This window comes from Dermacentor andersoni, chromosome 1 (assembly GCF_023375885.2).
Source record: "Dermacentor andersoni chromosome 1, qqDerAnde1_hic_scaffold, whole genome shotgun sequence".
NCBI lineage: Eukaryota > Metazoa > Arthropoda > Arachnida > Ixodida > Ixodidae > Dermacentor > Dermacentor andersoni.
The window spans coordinates 113,663,075-113,680,552 of NC_092814.1; the positions used below are offsets into that span (position 1 = coordinate 113,663,075).

At 48.5% G+C, this 17,478-nt stretch overlaps 1 protein-coding gene and 1 long non-coding RNA gene across 2 annotated transcripts in view; one reads left to right on the forward strand and one right to left on the reverse strand.

Annotated features, from left to right (window-relative positions):
* Positions 1 to 17,478, reverse strand: part of LOC126545717 (uncharacterized) — a 502,749-nt gene that overhangs the window by 254,041 nt on the left and 231,230 nt on the right. The window lies entirely within an intron of this gene.
* LOC140216290 (uncharacterized) overlaps positions 7,584 to 17,478 on the forward strand; it is a 56,965-nt gene continuing 47,070 nt past the window's right edge. Inside the window, exons 1-2 of the long non-coding RNA XR_011892969.1 lie at positions 7,584 to 7,800; positions 8,942 to 9,090. This is a non-coding gene — a long non-coding RNA (uncharacterized lncRNA). The remainder of the gene's footprint in view (positions 7,801 to 8,941; positions 9,091 to 17,478) is intronic.

The window sequence follows — 17,478 nt, forward strand, 5'->3', positions numbered from 1 at the left end:
GAAGGTTGCAGTGTAATCGCTGGTGCCCACGTGGTTTCCAGAAATTACTATACAATTCGTGTCGTGCAAGCAATCTGATTATACGTGGTTATACAAGCATTCGCGAAAGTTCGAAATTATGCAGGCGCGTCTTGCGCTGATAACGTTTAACAAACATTTGCGAGCCGGTCACCGGAGATACATAAGCGCGCGTATATATATATATATATATATATATATATATATATATATATATATATATATATATATATATATATATTTGTCCGACGGCCGGATCCGAATTACGCAGAAGCTTGCTACTATAACCATTACACCACGGACACTTTTCCCCCACACTCTTAAAAATGTTTATATATGTATACACCCTTTAGGGCTTGTCTTTTTTAATGCGATAGCAATTATATGGACACTCCAGGCTCATTTCTGCCGTGGCCGCGAGGTTCCGCATAAAGTCCAAAGGCCGCAAAATCGTCGCGGCGCACCGTATGCTGCATGTGCGAGTGAAAGCGTGCGAGGGTGAGCCGGAGATCGCGGCTCAATCTGGCGCGCGCGAAGGAAGAAAGCGGAGAGCAAACGCGTCACCTTCCCTCGAGCGAAAGCCGTGAGGGGATGGGAGGGGGTGCGAGCGTTGTACTCCGACGGCAACTGCGCATTTCGCGACTTGGCCCAAGGGCGACTGACGATCGCGCCGCAGCTCAATTTCGCGCGCCATGTATGAAGAAAAGTGGGGAGGCAGCGCGGGAGGGAAGCGGTGAGGGGGGCGGGTCGCGCGCCTTATCTTGAAAGGAATCTGCAGACGGTTCATACCTTTGTGCGCGCTGTGTTCATGCCGCTCTTGCGTGAAAGCCGATATACCACACGAAGGTCACTTCGCTCGCTGCTGCTGCCGCGTTTGCTCATCCCAGCGTTTTCACAGCGAGTGTCCGCGATCATTGAGTGTGATGTGTCCATGTTTGCTTGCCCGCTGACACCATGCTTGTTAATTCACTTAGTAAACGAATGTTTCCTAGTTTATACGGCCGATAAAACTACTATCATTACTTCGTATAGATATCTACTAATTTGCTATCGCAATCGATGCTTCGCCTTTCGGGCGAAACTGCGACTTCTCTTGAAAAGCGGAAAATATCTAGGGACTTCAGTCCCGGCAGATCCAGACACGGCACACACCCGCTCATACTTGCCATCAAAGCGCGTTGTATCAGTACCTGCGTGGCCGGCCGAGACGTTCGGAACCGAGACGGAATATCGGAACCGAGATGCTCGATTCCGATATTGCCTGGATCTATCGTTGAAATTTGATCATGGGTGCCTCGAGTTATGTGCGATTTAAAAAAATAATACATTAAGGGTGGATTAAAATGTGACGCATCCAAATTTGCCATTTAAACAACTACTATAAAAGCACTAATAAAAGGTTATGCTTTTTTTTAATTAGTCTTGGAAAGCTCACGTTATTAGCGGCAAAGTACGTCGACCTCACCTGGAAACTCGTCTGCATAAAGCCACGTTCGCTGCGTTTGTAGCTTTTTTATGAAAAATGTGTATGGTCTGGGAAAAAGAAAAAAGCACCCTGTATATACGCTATGCGGTGTATATGTTTTGAACTGTCTCCAGAAGCCTCTATAGCAGTCGCACCATTTCTGCCAAAGATGCATCTCTTTCCTCGCAAATCGCGCCGTTACCACGGTACATACACTACAAACAAGAGGGGAAGCAGGGTTGAACCGGCGCGCTATATATTATTTGATCTGGAGGATAATCCCACCGGGGTCCACCAGTTATTGGATCTTGCCGTTGAGTGCGGGAGTTGGCCGACGTTGAGGAGGATATTGAGATGAAAACTGGAGGTTTATTTACATTATTTACAGTAAGAATACAAAGAAATTAACAGTAATAAAGTCATTCATGGCCGGCAGCAAGTCGGACGCTGCGGCCCGTGACAAGAAGCCCGAGAGATGAATGAAGGAATGCTTCTCTTTGCTCCCTGTCTCTGCCTTTTAACCCCTTCAGTGTCTCGGGGTCACGTCATTTTCGGCCAATCGTCGAGCCCGCTCAGGTGTCGTCATTTTCGGCCAATGGTAGGCGCCTGTGCAAGTGCAGTCACATTCGGCTCAGGGGGTCGCTCCAAGTGCTCCACTGTTCGAGGGATGACTTGCTACCGGTATTGCCTCCAGGCCTGCAACTGCCGTCACAATCGGCAGATGGTGTGGCTCCGAGGGCTTCACGGTGACTTACAGCCGGCGTTGCCTTGGTGTTGCATCCCCTTCTGAAAGCGCTCAGCTGGAGGAGACGGGTTGCTTTCCAACGAGCCTTCAGAGCTACAAAGCAGCTTTGTTCGGGACCCAGGTTACCTGGAACCGTGCCAGCCTCCCGTTGCACTTTCGGGAAGAGTCAAGCAGGGGGACAATAGCTCCACGTGCGGCGCACGAGGTGGGGGCCGCCAACTTGTCTGGACGTGCGGCGCCTCGGGTGGGGGTTCGCCAACTTGTCTGACAGGTCCGGGAACGTGTTAGACGCGCTTCTGCGCACCTTAATTGGGTGCGACGGCGATTCGATGTGGTCTGGTGAACTCGAAGGATGCCAGGAAAAGGGTCCGTATCTAACAATACACATCTCGAAATTCCTACAGAGTCTGCTACTATACAGAGCACACAGGACGGGAGCTGAGCAACACAGGGATCTATCCTCACTGTCCATGGTACATACAGTACTTGTATCCACCTGAGACCCACCTCGACAGAGCTCCGTGATATCCTCTAGCGTTCAGCATTTTCCCCCTGACCTACACTCCGACCCCAGTTATTTTCACCTGCCCCTTGGCGGCTTGCAGAAAAAAAAACTTTTGCATAACGAATTCTCCGCACTTATTTTTCAACAGCTACAAGAACACTTAGACCAATAGCGATCGTCTGGCCCTTGAGGGACTGTTAGGGAATAAAGGAGCTGTGAGATGTTAACGCAAGTTCCTGACAAATCCTGCGAAGCCCGGGCACGTATAAAGGTACCCGGGTCGCTCGGCTGTCGCGACCAATTGGTTGTCCGGCTGTCGCCGGAGCAACCAACTGGATCTGAATAAGCGGGCCTCACTTGAAGCCGCGGAGGACGCTTGAAGTCGACACGAGTAACAGCCCGAAACTGGCGTATTCCCTTCGAACGGCATTCCCGCCTCAGGCGAGTGAGGCAACACAACCATAGCGAGCGTTGCGCACACACCTGGTGGCCAGCAGCTGGGCGATCCACTGACGGTGCGAGATGGCTACCCGCTTGGCGACGCCCGTGGTGCCGCTCGAGTAGAAGGCGCCCATCATGGCGTCGGTGGCCGCGCCGCGCGGCGCACGGCATTCGCGCGGCCGAGCATCCCTCAGCAGCTTCGAGAAGCTGACCAGGCCTCCCACCTCGCCGAAGACTACGACGTGCTGGAAACGTGGTTGGAGGACCGTTTATTGTGGGCATGCACTGAAACGGCCGCAGCAAAATGAAAGCGGTCGGCAACAGAGCGCGCCTCTGTGGTCCTGCAGCCTGCACGGGTTTTCTCCCGTTTCAGTATTGTCGGCAGACAGTGCGCTCGCAACCACGCGGTGCGTCCGCGCTGCTTACCATACGCGATACGTGTGTTTTCCACACTCGTGGACGCGCCTAGGCAAATCTATAACAACAAGCACGCAAACAGACGAGAAGGTACAATCGCAGTACAAAAAACGTTTGCTTTCACCATTTGCGCCGATGGGAGAACTTCTGAACATAAATATGTGAATATGTTCTTCAATCAAGTCCAACAAGAGGCTAATGGGCAATTCCTTTTACGTGTACGTTGTTTTACGTTCCGTTTCTTCAAGCGTTCAACTTAACCGGTGTTACAGGTTTTATCGCGTGACGCGTTCAGTGAGTATAACGCCGCTGCTGTGTCTTTAACTTTGCCTCGTTAATTATCTTGCACAATACGTAAGGTTCTTTATTTTCCCAACAAACTGAAGCGGAACGTTGCTCTTACCTTTACGGAAGGCACAACGGCGCGCGCTTCCTTGCACTTGTCTGAGTTGCCAACATCACAGAAGATGAAGCTGGGGCACGTGTCTTCTATTTGTTTCCGAAACTCTCCTAGGCGAAAAGCAAGCAAAATTTTGTCACAAATACCACAATGTGTAAAGAAAAGAAAGAAGTAGAAGGGGAAGGTTTAAGTGTACACGCGCAAAAAAATACAGATTTGCCATTGCAGCTAATTTGTACGGCACCAAGAAGCTTTTGTGCAGGTGCATTTTACTATATACCGATATGCCGCATGCAGTTCTTGGCGTTTTTGACTAGCTCCAAGAATACAAGGTAGCGCGGTAGTGCTGTGAAGGCACCCTATGCTGCTGCGTCTGACGAAGGTGACATGAGCATTTCATTGGAAACGTGGTGGTGGCCTCGTTCTTTCAATATTTGTGGCGTTCACTCGAATATTCAGATACCTTCACACACGAAGCAACACTATCGGCAGTAGAAAGTTCGCATGCGTTCCATTCCATTGCGCCACCAATTTTCTAGCCGTCTCAACTGCGAGACGATTCCACCGCAGTATAATTTACGTTTACCCCCTACTGTCTTTAAAAGCTGACTCTCCATGGCAAAAGCTACCTGATTCCACATTCATAGCTGGATGGGTACCCTGCCATTCGAACACAATATACTCAATGGCATCTGCACCATTTCCACACGCCATGCACGAATCGTCTTCTGAACAAAAATATCATATGACTACGCGTTACCAAACACCTTTATATGGTTTCAAACAGTATAAATAACTGCTCTTTGAACTATGGTATAAAGGCTTTCTTTTCTGACTACGTTTTGCTGTATGTAGTTCCACAGCTGGCTTCCTCTCCGTTTCTCCTATCCAGTGCAGCGTTTCTGTACCTTTGACGTTACATTTAACGCCCCTCTTTCGCGTTATCCACCACATTGGCGTAGAGAGTAGAGCGAGAAAGAAATGAGATGCGAAAGGCAGGAAGGTTAAGCGGAGAACAAACATTCAATTTGCTACACCGCATATTAGGACCTACCCTGCGTATTAACGTAGCATTTACTGGTTGGTTTCCTTGTCATTTGTCTACACAGCGAATTAATTTTTTTGATATACAGGTATACCTAAAGTAGCATAGCTGCCCATCTATTTTAGTTCATTAGTGGCTAGCTCTCACGAGTTACGTCAGTGGGCGCCGCGCCGAGCGCATGCTTGCTATACATGGAGAGTGTCGCGGTCGATCAGCCAAGAGTGGGATGATGCTGCAGGTGCTTGCTGCTCCTACTATAGTGCAGAGGTGACCTACCTTTGGCATGATAAATGCCGCACTGTTTACTTTCAACATTTTGTAAAGTTATTATAACATTTTCCTTGAAAACTTCCCCAAGTTATTATTTTTTTGCAATTGCATCAGAGCAATTTATTTATTTAGTTATTTATTTATTTATAAGGGAAGAACTTGCTTGGTGCGTATTTGCAAAGAATGAGTCTGTTAATATGCATGTCGTTATCCAGAAAAAAACTGCTTTTCGATGGTTATGAAATGGCGGAAACTTTTCGTAGGCGTATAGGGATGTGTTACAATGCTGCCCTGGACAGGAAAGTTAGGCTTGACTGCTTCCACCGCGTCAGTATATAGTATACAGGGTGTCCCAACTATCGTTCACCAAGATTTAAAAATATGCAAGTGCCACGTGGCTGTACAGAACCAAGGTAATGCTGTTTGTCGTCGCTTGGAGTACTCAGATTATCTTTTTGTATTCCGCCCAGTTGCATAATTAGTCTTAATGAATCAACTTCTCATATATAATTAGATGAAAAGTGTCAATGACAAAATTGTAGAGCAACATGAAAAACTCCCGATACAGTTTTCTGTTGCTCAATGCGTGCTACATAAGAGTGTTTTTCCGAGCGCGAAAGAAGCCTGCGAATACACGCAAGTGCCTCGAGCGGCCAGTCGCGCGGCAATTTTGTGTGCATTCGCGGGCTTCTTTCACGCTCGGACACTCGAGGTTCATTGCCGCCGTCGCCGTGATGTCATGCATAAAGTTAAAGTGCGAAAACATCGTGGCCGCGCGCCGTATACAATGTGTGCGAGTGAAAGCTTGCGAGGGTGAGCCGACGTTGGAAGCTCGATGTCGCGCGTGCTATAGGGAGGAAGACGGGTAAGAAGCGCGCGCGCCGTCTTCCATCGCTCGCAAGGTGGCAGGGAGGCGTTTTACCCGGCGGCTGCATATGGCGCGCGGCTGAGCGGGCCCTATTTTGAAAGCGATCTGCGATGGAGACAGTCTGTAGGTGCGCTGAGGGCTGATAGTTTCGCGCGTGCTGTCTTCTCGCCCCTTGGTTCGCATTCACGCGAGAGGCAGTATGAAGGTCAATTCGCTCGCTGCTGCACCGCTCTTCCTCACGCCAGCGTTTTGACAGCGAGTGTCCGTGGTCATCGAGCGAGATGTGTTCATGTTTGTATGTGTGCGCGTGACACCGTGCTTTTTAATTTAGGTAATAAACGAATGTTTGCAAGTTTATACAACCGATAAAGCTACTATCCTTACTTCGTACAGCTGTCTAATAATTTGCTATCGCAATCTATGCTTCGCTTTTCGGGCAAAACTGCGACTTTTTCTGGGACAAGAAATTGATAGCCATAAATTATGCTAGGCATTTTCTCGATCTCTTACTGTATAATGTATATACTGTTGGTGCGAGTAAAGCGTTCTTGAGACAAAATATTGCTTGCATGCTATGCAAATATAGCGCCAAAAGATGACAATGAAGTGTATGGTGCCCTTTATCTGCCTCTTGGACATGGAAAATGAAACTTCAGCGTACCGGAAGTTACAGCTTGAGTGATATTGTGAACAAACATTAGGAAGAACTCGGAAGCAATATTTTTTTTTAACTTGTTTGGGCAATAACTAGCGTATGTAATCCTGTCCCGTACAAAGGGTTGGGGGCCAGGAATCACATTTTCTTCAGTTTCGACTAGTTGCCCGGATGATCTCGTTTTGTTCTCGCAACTTTCCCGAACGTTCCCGTTTGAGTGCCCGGATAACGGCTCCGGCTTTTGGCTCAAGGTCACTTGAAGGTCGCCGACAACGGGAGCAAACGCATTTCATGCTTAAAACGCCGATTCAACGCATGTATAGTTTATCTTTTGTATTCTCGCGCACACCGTTATTATGGGGTGTTGTGAGAAAAATGGGTGCTGAATAGGTGTAACGGGGCTGTAAACACGAAATATTCTGTTTTAACACCCTTTTCTGAACTTTTACACAACTGTAGCGGCTCATAGTATTTCTACTATGCATTACATTTTAAACTGATTTGCTGCTCTGCTGAGATGTTTGTACCTCTCTTTTAGTTGTTCTTCATACTATATCCGCGTGTATGAGTGTTAGTGTTAGTAAATAGCATTAGTGACGGTGGTGCTACTAAGAGCATAAATAAATAAATAAATAAATAAATAAGTTAAGGGCGTTAACATGTTTACGAAAGCTCGCGCATGCATGCGCACTTTTGCAATATACAAGCAAGTGGGGAAGCGGCGGCTGCAAACGCGCGTCCCGCCCTCCCTGTCACCGCTCCTTTGTCGCTCTCCGGCACATTTGTCACACGCCGGCGTAGAAACAGGTGAGCGTAAGTGCACCGTGGAAAGAAGTAAGGAAGGAGCAAGAGGCTGTCGGCGCCTCTCCGCTGCGTGGCAACGTTCTCTTGAGGAGGAACGGGCAAATAAGCGTAGCGCTTATTTCACAGCACGCCATCTTTACCGGTCTTTGGCGGACGCCCGCAATGCAGCGAGTACATATGTTTCACCCCCCCCCCCCGCCCTCTTTTCTTCCTTCTCCGCGTTAATAAACAAATGAATTAAATGAAGAGCCACACTGGGCAGAAATGTGACGCACGGGGCGTCATGACTGCCTTGGAGAAGACGACGGCGCCCCCGGCGACCAAGGCGCCGCCGATGGCCAGCAGCAGGTCGGCGCTGTTGGCGGCGTGCACGCACGCCCGCTGTCCGGGCCCGAAGCCGCGCCGCTCGAGCGCCTCCGCCACGCGAAGCCACCCGTCGAGCAGCTGGCCGTAGCTGCAGCTGGTGCCGTCCGCCACCGTCTGCACGCGCGCGTGGCTCAGACGAGTGCTGCTGCACCGGCCGCCGCACACTGCGCGCGTCGCACACTGGTGCACAAATTTCGGTTTACGCTGGGTCCGCGCGTGCAGTGTAAACCTAAATTTGTGCACCAGTGTACGACATATGTGCAGTTTTTTAGCACGGCCGCACGCGTGCGGCAGGCGGCCGGTGCGGGGTGCGGCTCGAGCGTAGATCGGCCCTATAAACAATCAATTTCCACGCGTACCTTTGTGCCAGTCCATGCCTGCGAAGGCAATTTATATATATAAACCTGCGTAACTGTATATTCGTTACTTTAAAAAAATTCTGCGACTTATTTACCATTGTAACTTGTTGGTGTCGCGAGCTTGTAATAGATGCCTTGTTTATGTCGAAATTAGTAACCGTTCTCGTGTGCTACTTATTCAGCGAATATTAATTGTACCCAAGGAACGGCAAACCGAAATATGTAACATATATGACATTAATGAGATTAGATAATGACCCGTGTTGGTGCCTTTGTTTTCTTTTCTTTCTTCAGCACTTTAGTCTTATGCAGGCATTCAGCGCATTAATCTTAAAAGCCGTGTTTTCTTCCTTTTTTCAGCATTTTAGTCTTATGCTCTAGTTTTGCTTATCAGTGCATTGAACTCCATGAGTTTTATTTGTTTCTTTGTATTTTTCTGCTTTCGGGATTCCGCTTCGCATATGTGCCCTTTGTTCCTAATCCCTACCTATCCGTGCTATTTAATGCCCTCTTGAGGTTAAAAGTGGGTAACGTTATATCGTCTGTGCATACCACGGCAGTGCGATTCCCATACTGCTCGCAGACGTTCCAGAGAAAAGTACCGAAGTCCACCTCCGGAATGTCCATGTCCTGGATCCGGTGCCTGACCACGCCAGCTTCGATGGTGACAGTCATGTTGGCGGCCCGCTCAATTCACTGACCTGACCGACTTGTCCGTACTGAAGGGTCCAGGTAACCTGAATCGAAGTTACGTCGAAGATGAAAACCGAATATACAATTAAAAAGTGTGCGCGCAGTTGCCAAATGGTTCAACCTATACTTTACCCAAGGGCTTGCAATTCGCCCTTTTTAAGTTACGAACATATTATTCGCCTTAATAATAATAATAATAATAATAATAATAATAATAATAATAATAATAATAATAATAATAATAATAATAATAATAATAACAACAACAACAACAACAACAACAACAATTTCTTTTTCTGGCATCGTCGCTTGCTACTTCGGGATAAAAGTGAGCGAATTCAGAAAGCAAATCGAGCGCAAACGTCTGTGACAGACAGTCACTTATTTATTCGACTGTTGGTCGTTCATTCTGGAAAAATACCTCGCATGCAAATGAAATTTTCATCCAGGTACAGGTGCTCCCTTGCTTAGTCAACCAAGGGAGCAGGCTGGCTTCAGGAAAGGATACTCTACAATGAATTACATCCATGTCATTAATCAGGTTATCGAAAAATCCACAGAGTACAATAAGCCTCTCTATATGGCTTTCATAGATTACGAAAAAGCATTTGATTCAGTAAAGATACCAGCAGTCATAGAGGCATTGCGTAATCAAGGAGTACAGACTGCTTACGTAAATACCGTGGAAAATATCTACAGAGGTTCTACAGCTACCTTGATTGTACATCAGAAAAGTAGGAAGATACATATAAAGAAATGGGTCAGACAAAGAGACGCAATCTCTCCAATGCTATTCACTGCGTGCTTGGAATAAGTATTCAAGCTATCAAACTGGGAACGTTTAGGAGTAAGGATCGACGGCGAATACCTCAGCAACCTTCGGTTTGCCGATGACATTGTTCTATTCAGCAACACTGCGGACGAGTTACAACAAATGATTGAGGACCTTAACAGGGAGAGTGTAAGAGTGGGGCTGAAGATTAATATACAGAAGACAAAGATAATGATAAATAACCGGGCAAAGGAACAAGAGTTCAAGATCGCAAGTCAGCCTCTAGAGTCTGTGAAGGAGTACGTTTACCTAGGTCAACTAATCACAGGGAACCCTGACCATGAGAAGGAAATTCATAGAAGAATAAAAATGGGTTGGATCGCATACGGCAGACATCGTGACCTCCTGACTGGGAGCTCACCGTTATCATTGAAAAGGAAAGTATACAGCCAGTGCATTTTAAACGTGCTGACATATGGCGCAGAGACTTGGAGACTGACAAAGAAGCTTTAGAACAAGTTAAGGACCGCGCAAAGAGCGATGGAACGAAGAATGCTAGGCATAACTTTAAGAGACAGAAAGAGAGCGGTTTGGATCAGTGAGCAAACGGGTATAGACGATATTCTAATAGACATTAAGAGAAATAAATGGCGCTGGGCAGGTCATGTAATGCGCAGATTAGATAACCGTTGGACCATTAAGGTGACAGAATGGTTACCAAAAGAAGGGAAGCGCAGTAGAGCACGGCAAAACACTACACGGTGCGACGAAATTAGGAAATTCGCGGGCGCTAGTTGGAATCGGTTGGCGCAGGACAGGGGTAATTGGGGATCGCAGGGAGAGGCCTTCGTCCTGCAGTGGACAGAAATAGGCTGCTGCTGCTGCTGCTGCTGCTGCTGCTGCTGCTGCTGCTGCTGCTGCTGCTGATGATGATGATGACGACGACGACGACGACATTCTGCATGCGAGGCATCATACACAGACACCTTGGTCGTATACACATACCGACAGATCGTACAAATGAAGGGTGCGTCACTGACGGTCGTGTTAACTCAGAACGACCGTCAATGGGCTCCAAGTATGTGATGCCTCATTCGCCTCGCCGTAAACTATAAACGAAACGTTGAAAAGAAAGAAATACTCACAAAAGTGAACCGTAAATACACAATTCGAGGATCTTACTGCAAGAAGCGTTATCCGACAAACCTCGACGTCCGTGCCAACTACTACAAGGGTGCCAACAGATGCCCGCCTAGATGTGAAACGCGCGAAGTGGGATCGCGCAGTATAATCGCACAAAGTAGGGCACGTCCTTATTCACATATAGGGCTGCTGTTTTATTTAGCGCTACGAGTCTGTGAAAACATTACGGCAGCGTTGCGATGATGTCATTTCCATCGCAAAACGAGGACGAGAAAAATTCGGGTCATAGATCGCTCACTCAACTGCATACATACCCCGTGTGCTACATTACAGCGGCAGATGGTGCAGTACTTAGCCGTATTCGCCGCGCACTAGTATGTAAAAATCGTTGCACTGGTTACTTATTAAGTTATTCTGTCCGTTCACTTATTCGTTCTTCAAATGTCCCTGTGGTGGGGCGTTACATGGCGGGTGGGTGCATATGTTGCGGGCGTGTATATATCTGCATAGGCGCCGCCTACGGGGGGCTCCGGGCCCGAGCCCCCTTCGGAGTTTCTCGGGGGGGCGGGGCGATGCCTCCCCCCCCCCCGAAAGTGTCATTACTAGAGCTTTTTCACCCACATCATTTGAGGTTTCTTTTGACTTGCCTTGACAAATGGTCTCTAAATAATAATGTATTTGCAAGATCCGTGTCTACTAAATTTCTTGGTGTAGTTCTATATGAGAACCTAAAGTTCAAGTGCCATATTCAATCACTTATTCAAAAAATCTCATTTGGTATTCACATCATAAAAACTCGCTCTTTTTTTCAGCAAACCATTTTCATGTCTTTATATTACGCGTACATACACAGTCATCTCTCATACTGCCTGTCATCTTGGAGTAATACATATGCCATACATCTTCATCAGCTAGAAGTTTTGCAAAAGCATGCATTACGATTAATTGCATTCCAATCGCATACATCTCCCTCTACTCCCATATTCCGTTTCCTAAACGTTTTACCTTTACGCATGTTATTCAATCATAAGCTGTCACTACTTATGTTTCGTCTTATAAATACCGAGTTTAATATTCCAGGTTTTATTCGCTCTAGCCTCATCAATTATAACAACGCAAGATTTTCAGCACAACTCAATCTTCTCCTTCCAAAAGCAAGAACTAATTATGGGAAACTTACCTTCGCGTTTTCGGGCATTTCTGTTTGGAATTCAATACCATCTGATATGAAGTCATCTACATTATTATCGTTCAAGCGTAGAACGAAGGAACATTTCATGAACACTTTATCTGACGCATAATATAATTTAACGAACCTAGAATATAATTAGATTTTGTTCTGCTTCACCATTATGCAATGTACTGTTCAATTTACCGAGTCACTGAATTTTGCCTATAATTGATCGTTCTCCTCGTTGTTAGTTTTACGGCGCATTTATCCTCGCTTGAATTTCTGCGAGTTATTTTTAAGGTTTTTTCAATTTTTTTTTCTTTCTTTTTAACTACCCGCCATGATTGCTCAGTGGCTATGGCGTTAGGCTGCTGAGCACAAGGTCGCGGGATCGAATCCCGGCCACGGCGGCCGCATTTCGATGGGGGCGAAATGCGAAAACACCCGCGTACTTAGATTTGGGTGCACGTTAAAGAACCCCAGGTGGTCGAAATTTCCGGAGTCCTTCACTACGGCGTGCCTCATAATCAGAAAGTGGTTTTGGCACGTAAAACCCCATAATTAATTTTTTTCTTTTTAACTGTGTGATTATATATACTTGTGATATTTTTAATAGATTTTTTTCTCTCTTACCATTTATATCCGATGATGATGTAGAAATTGTATAATATATGACATGACTCACTGTTTGCCACGATCCTACTATCCCCTTTTCATGCCTTGTTAGGAGGTCCCCCCGACAGTTGTTACTTTGGGACCTCCGAATGTGTACTTATATTGATTGATTGATTGATTGATTGATTGATTTCCCTATTCACGTAATATTTTATTGTGGCTAATGGTTACAACATCATTGTTGGCGCGGACGTGCATGACTTTTAATTCGTGCTTTCGCTTGATTTCTGCAAATCCTTGCTATGGGAGGACAAGCGCATTAGAAGTACCAGCGGCGGCTGCCTCATCCGTATTGTCTGACTTCAACGTTGTTTTAAATTTATATTGTAAACATTATGCACATATACAATATTGTCACGTGGTAGTGACGGTGAAGAAAGCAGCAATACGGTGGAATACAAAACTAGCTTTCATTGGGCGAACCTGTGCCCACAAAAACAGGCTACACTTACAGCACAACGATAGCGGCGAACACGGTCGGCGATCGTCGAAAATCTAATCAGCGGGTCAAGCGCAGTCGTCGAATGTTCCAGACTAATCGTTGGGACCCGCGTGCCTTCCACAAAGTTCTACATTATTCGCGTCACGCGATGAAATCAGATAACATAAGGTTCGGCGACAACAGACAGCGGATAGAAGCATCGATAACTTTCCAGAAACTTCGGATACATGCAGGCGCGTCCCGCGCTGTGCGATAACATTTGTTAGGCGGCGAAACGTGGTTGCCCGATACAGATAAGTACACGTGTCAATACCCCCCTCTTAAAAAGCATCGTCCCGATGCTACAAATATAAGAGAGCGAAACACAAAAGGACACTTATTAAACATAAGTAACAAAACAACGAAAAGAAACAAAGTCCAAAGGTCAGTTACGCGAAGCCCCAAAGTTCATTAACGCTGGTAGTACGGCTTGAGTCGCACAATGTGGACTATTTCAGGTCGTGAGCGGCGCCGCTGTGATAGCGAAATGCCGTCTGGCACGACCTCATAGTCCAGTGCGCCAATACGTCGGATGATCTTGTACGGTCCGAAATAGCGACGCAAAAGCTTCTCGCTCAGTCCTCGTCGGCGTATAGGGGTCCAAACCCAAACACGGTCGCCGGGTTGGTACTCGACGAAGCGTCGTCGGAGGTTGTAGTGTCGGCTGTCGGTCCTCTGCTGGTTCTTTATTCGCAGGCGGGCGAGCTGTCGGGCTTCTTCGGCGCGCTGGAGATAGGTAGCGACGTCAAGGTTCTCCTCGTCAGTGACGTGCGGCAGCATGGCGTCGAGCGTCGTCGTCGGGTTCCTGCCGTAGACCAGCTTGAACGGCGTGATCTGTGTTGTTTCTTGCACCGCCGTGTTGTAAGCGAATGTTACGTACGGCAGGACAGCATCCCACGTCTTGTGTTCGACGTCGACGTACATTGCTAGCATGTCGGCGAGGGTCTTGTTCAGGCGCTCCGTGAGACCATTTGTCTGCGGGTGGTAGGCAGTTGTCCTCCTGTGACTTGTCTGACTGTATTGCAGAATGGCTTGGGTGAGCTCTGCTGTAAAAGCCGTTCCTCTGTCTGTGGTGAGGACTTCTGGAGCACCATGTCGCAGCAGGATGTTCTCGACGAAAAATTTCGCCACTTCGGCTGCGCTGCCTTTCGGTAGAGCTTTAGTTTCAGCGAAGCGGGTAAGATAGTCCGTCGCCACGACGATCCACTTATTTCCGGAAGTTGATGTCGGAAACGGTCCTAGCAAGTCCATCCCGATCTGCTGAAAAGGTCGGTGAGGAGGCTTGATCGGCTGTAGTAATCCCGCTGGCCTTGTCGGTGGTGTCTTGCGTCGTTGACAGTCTCGGCATGTCTTGACGTAACGGGCGACGTCGGCGGTCAGACGCGGCCAGTAATACCTTTCCTGTATCCTCGACAGCGTCCGGGAGAATCCTAGGTGCCCAGCGGTAGGATCGTCGTGTAAGGCGTGCAGTACTTCTGGACGCAGCGCCGACGGAACAACAAGAAGGTAGTTGGCGCGGACTGGTGAGAAGTTCTTCTTCACGAGTAGGTTGTTTTGAAGCGTGAACGAAGATAATCCACGCTTAAATGCCCTAGGGACAGCGTCGGTGTGCCCATACAAATAATCGACGAGGCCTTTAAGCTCCGGGTCCGCTCGTTGTTGTTCGGCGAAGTCTTCCGCGCTTATTATTCCAAGGAAGGCGTCATCATCCTCGTCATCTTGCAGCGGCGGGTCAATGGGGGCGCGTGATAGGCAATCGGCATCTGAGTGTTTTCGTCCGGACTTGTATGTTACAGTGATGTCGTATTCTTGTCGCCTGAGGCTCCAGCGTGCCAGCCGTCCTGAGGGATCCCTTAAATTCGCTAGCCAACACAAGGCGTGATGGTCGCTGACGACTTTGAATGGCCTGCCATATAGGTAAGGGCGAAATTTCGCTGTAGCCCAAACGATGGCGAGGCATTCTTTTTCGGTTGTAGAATAATTGCCTTCCGCTTTCGACAACGACCGGCTAGCGTAAGCTATCACGTGTTCATGTCCATCTTTTCTCTGGACTAGGACGGCACCGAGGCCTAGGCTACTGGCGTCAGTGTGGATTTCGGTATCGGCGTGCTCGTTGAAGTGCGCAAGTACGGGCGGCGACTGCATGCGTCGTTTGAGTTCTTGAAATGCGTCGGCCTGCGGCGTTTCCCACTTGAACTCGACGTCACATTTAGTTAGCTGCGTCAGCGGCTCAGCGATGCGTGAAAAGTCCTTGACAAATCGCCTGTAGTAGGCACATATGCCAAGAAATCTACGCACTGCCTTCTTGTCGATGGGCTGTGGGAACTTTGCTATGGCAGCTGTCTTCTGCGGGTCGGGGCGGACTCCAGATTTGCTGATGACGTGGCCTAATAATAGAAGCTCCTCGTAGGCGAAGCGGCACTTTTCCGGCTTCAGAGTAAGTCCTGATGACCTGATGGCCTCTAGTACTGTTGCAAGCCGCCTAAGGTGAACGTCGAAATTTCCGGCGAAGACGACGACGTCATCCAAGTATACGAGACAGGTCTGCCACTACAATCCTGCTAAAACCGTGTCCATCACGCGTTGGAACGTTGCAGGCGCCGAGCACAGTCCAAATGGCATAACCTTGAACTCGTAGAGGTCGTCTGGGGTGATGAAGGCGGTCTTTTCGCGATCTCTTTCGTCGACTTCTATTTGCCAATAGCCTGACTTGAGGTCCATCGACGAGAAGTATTTAGCGTTGCAGAGCCGATCCAATGCGTCGTCTATCCGTGGAAGGGGGTATACGTCCTTCTTCGTGATCTTGTTTAGACGACGATAATCGACGTAGAAACGTAGGGTTCCGTCCTTTTTCTTCACCAGGACAACAGTGGATGCCCACGGGCTTTTCGACGGCTGGATGATGTCGTCGCGCAGCATTTCGTCGACTTGTTCTCTTATAGCTTCACGTTCTCGCGGCGAAACTCGGTAAGGGCTCTGGCGGAGTGGTCGAGCGCACTCCTCGGTGATTATGCGATGCTTGGCGACTGGTGTTTGTCGAATCCTCGATGACGTCGAAAAGCAGCCTTTGTATCGTCGGAGCAGACTTCTAAGCTGCTCTTGCTTAAGCACGGGGAGACCTGGATTAATGTCGTAGTCTGGTTCGGGAACCATGGTCGTCGGGGTAGATGCGGCGGAATCTGAGAGGACAAACGCGTTGCTGGTTTCCAGAATTTCCTCGATGTACGCGATTGCCCTTGTTGATGTGCTTGAACTCCCGGCTGAAGTTTGTCAGCAACACTTCAGTTTTCCCTCTATGCAGTCGAGCGATCCCTCTGGCGACGCAAATTTCACGGTCTAGCAGTAGACGTTGGTCGCCTTCAATGACGCCTTCTACGTCAGCGGGTGTTTCGGTGCCGACCGAAATAACAATGCTGGAGCGAGGCGGGATGCTCACTTGATCTTCGAGCACACTCAAGGCGTGGTTACTACGAGGGCTCTCCGGCGGCATTGCTTTATCTTCCGACAGCGTTATTGACTTCGACTTCAGGTCGATGATTGCGCCGTGTTGGTTCAGGAAGTCCATACCGAGAATGACGTCTCGTGAACACTGTTGGAGGATAACGAAGGTGGCAGGGTAAGTCCGGTCATGAATGGTTATTCTTGCCGTGCATATTCCAGTCGGCGTGATGAGGTGTCCTCCAGCGGTCCGAATTTGAGGGCCTTCCCATGCGGTCTTAACTTTCTTCAACTGGGCGGCGATGTGTCCACTCATTACGGAGTAATCAGCCCCTGTGTCCACTAAGGCGGTAACTGCGTGGCCGTCCAGAAGCACCTCGAGGTCGGTGGTTCTTTGTCTGGCGTTGCAGTTAGGTCTTGGCGTCGGATCACGGCTGCGTCGCGTTGACCTGTGGCTGATATGTGACGTCGTCAGGTCGTCTTTCGTCGTCGCATTCTTTCTTTCCAGACTTCGTCGGGACGGCGGCGTGTCGTTATGTCGTCGAGGTAGTTTCTTCGGCGTCTTCGTCGGCGGCGGAGGGTCTTCGTCAGTTCGACGGACAGCAACCGCACCTCCATCGGTTGCTGCTTTTAGTTTTCCGGATATGGGCTCGCTGACCGGCCCCGGGCTGGGCCAGTGAATGGTCGGCGCTGCGGCGACAGGTAGCGGCCTGGTGATGGCGAACGCGACGGTCGTCGAGAGCTCCA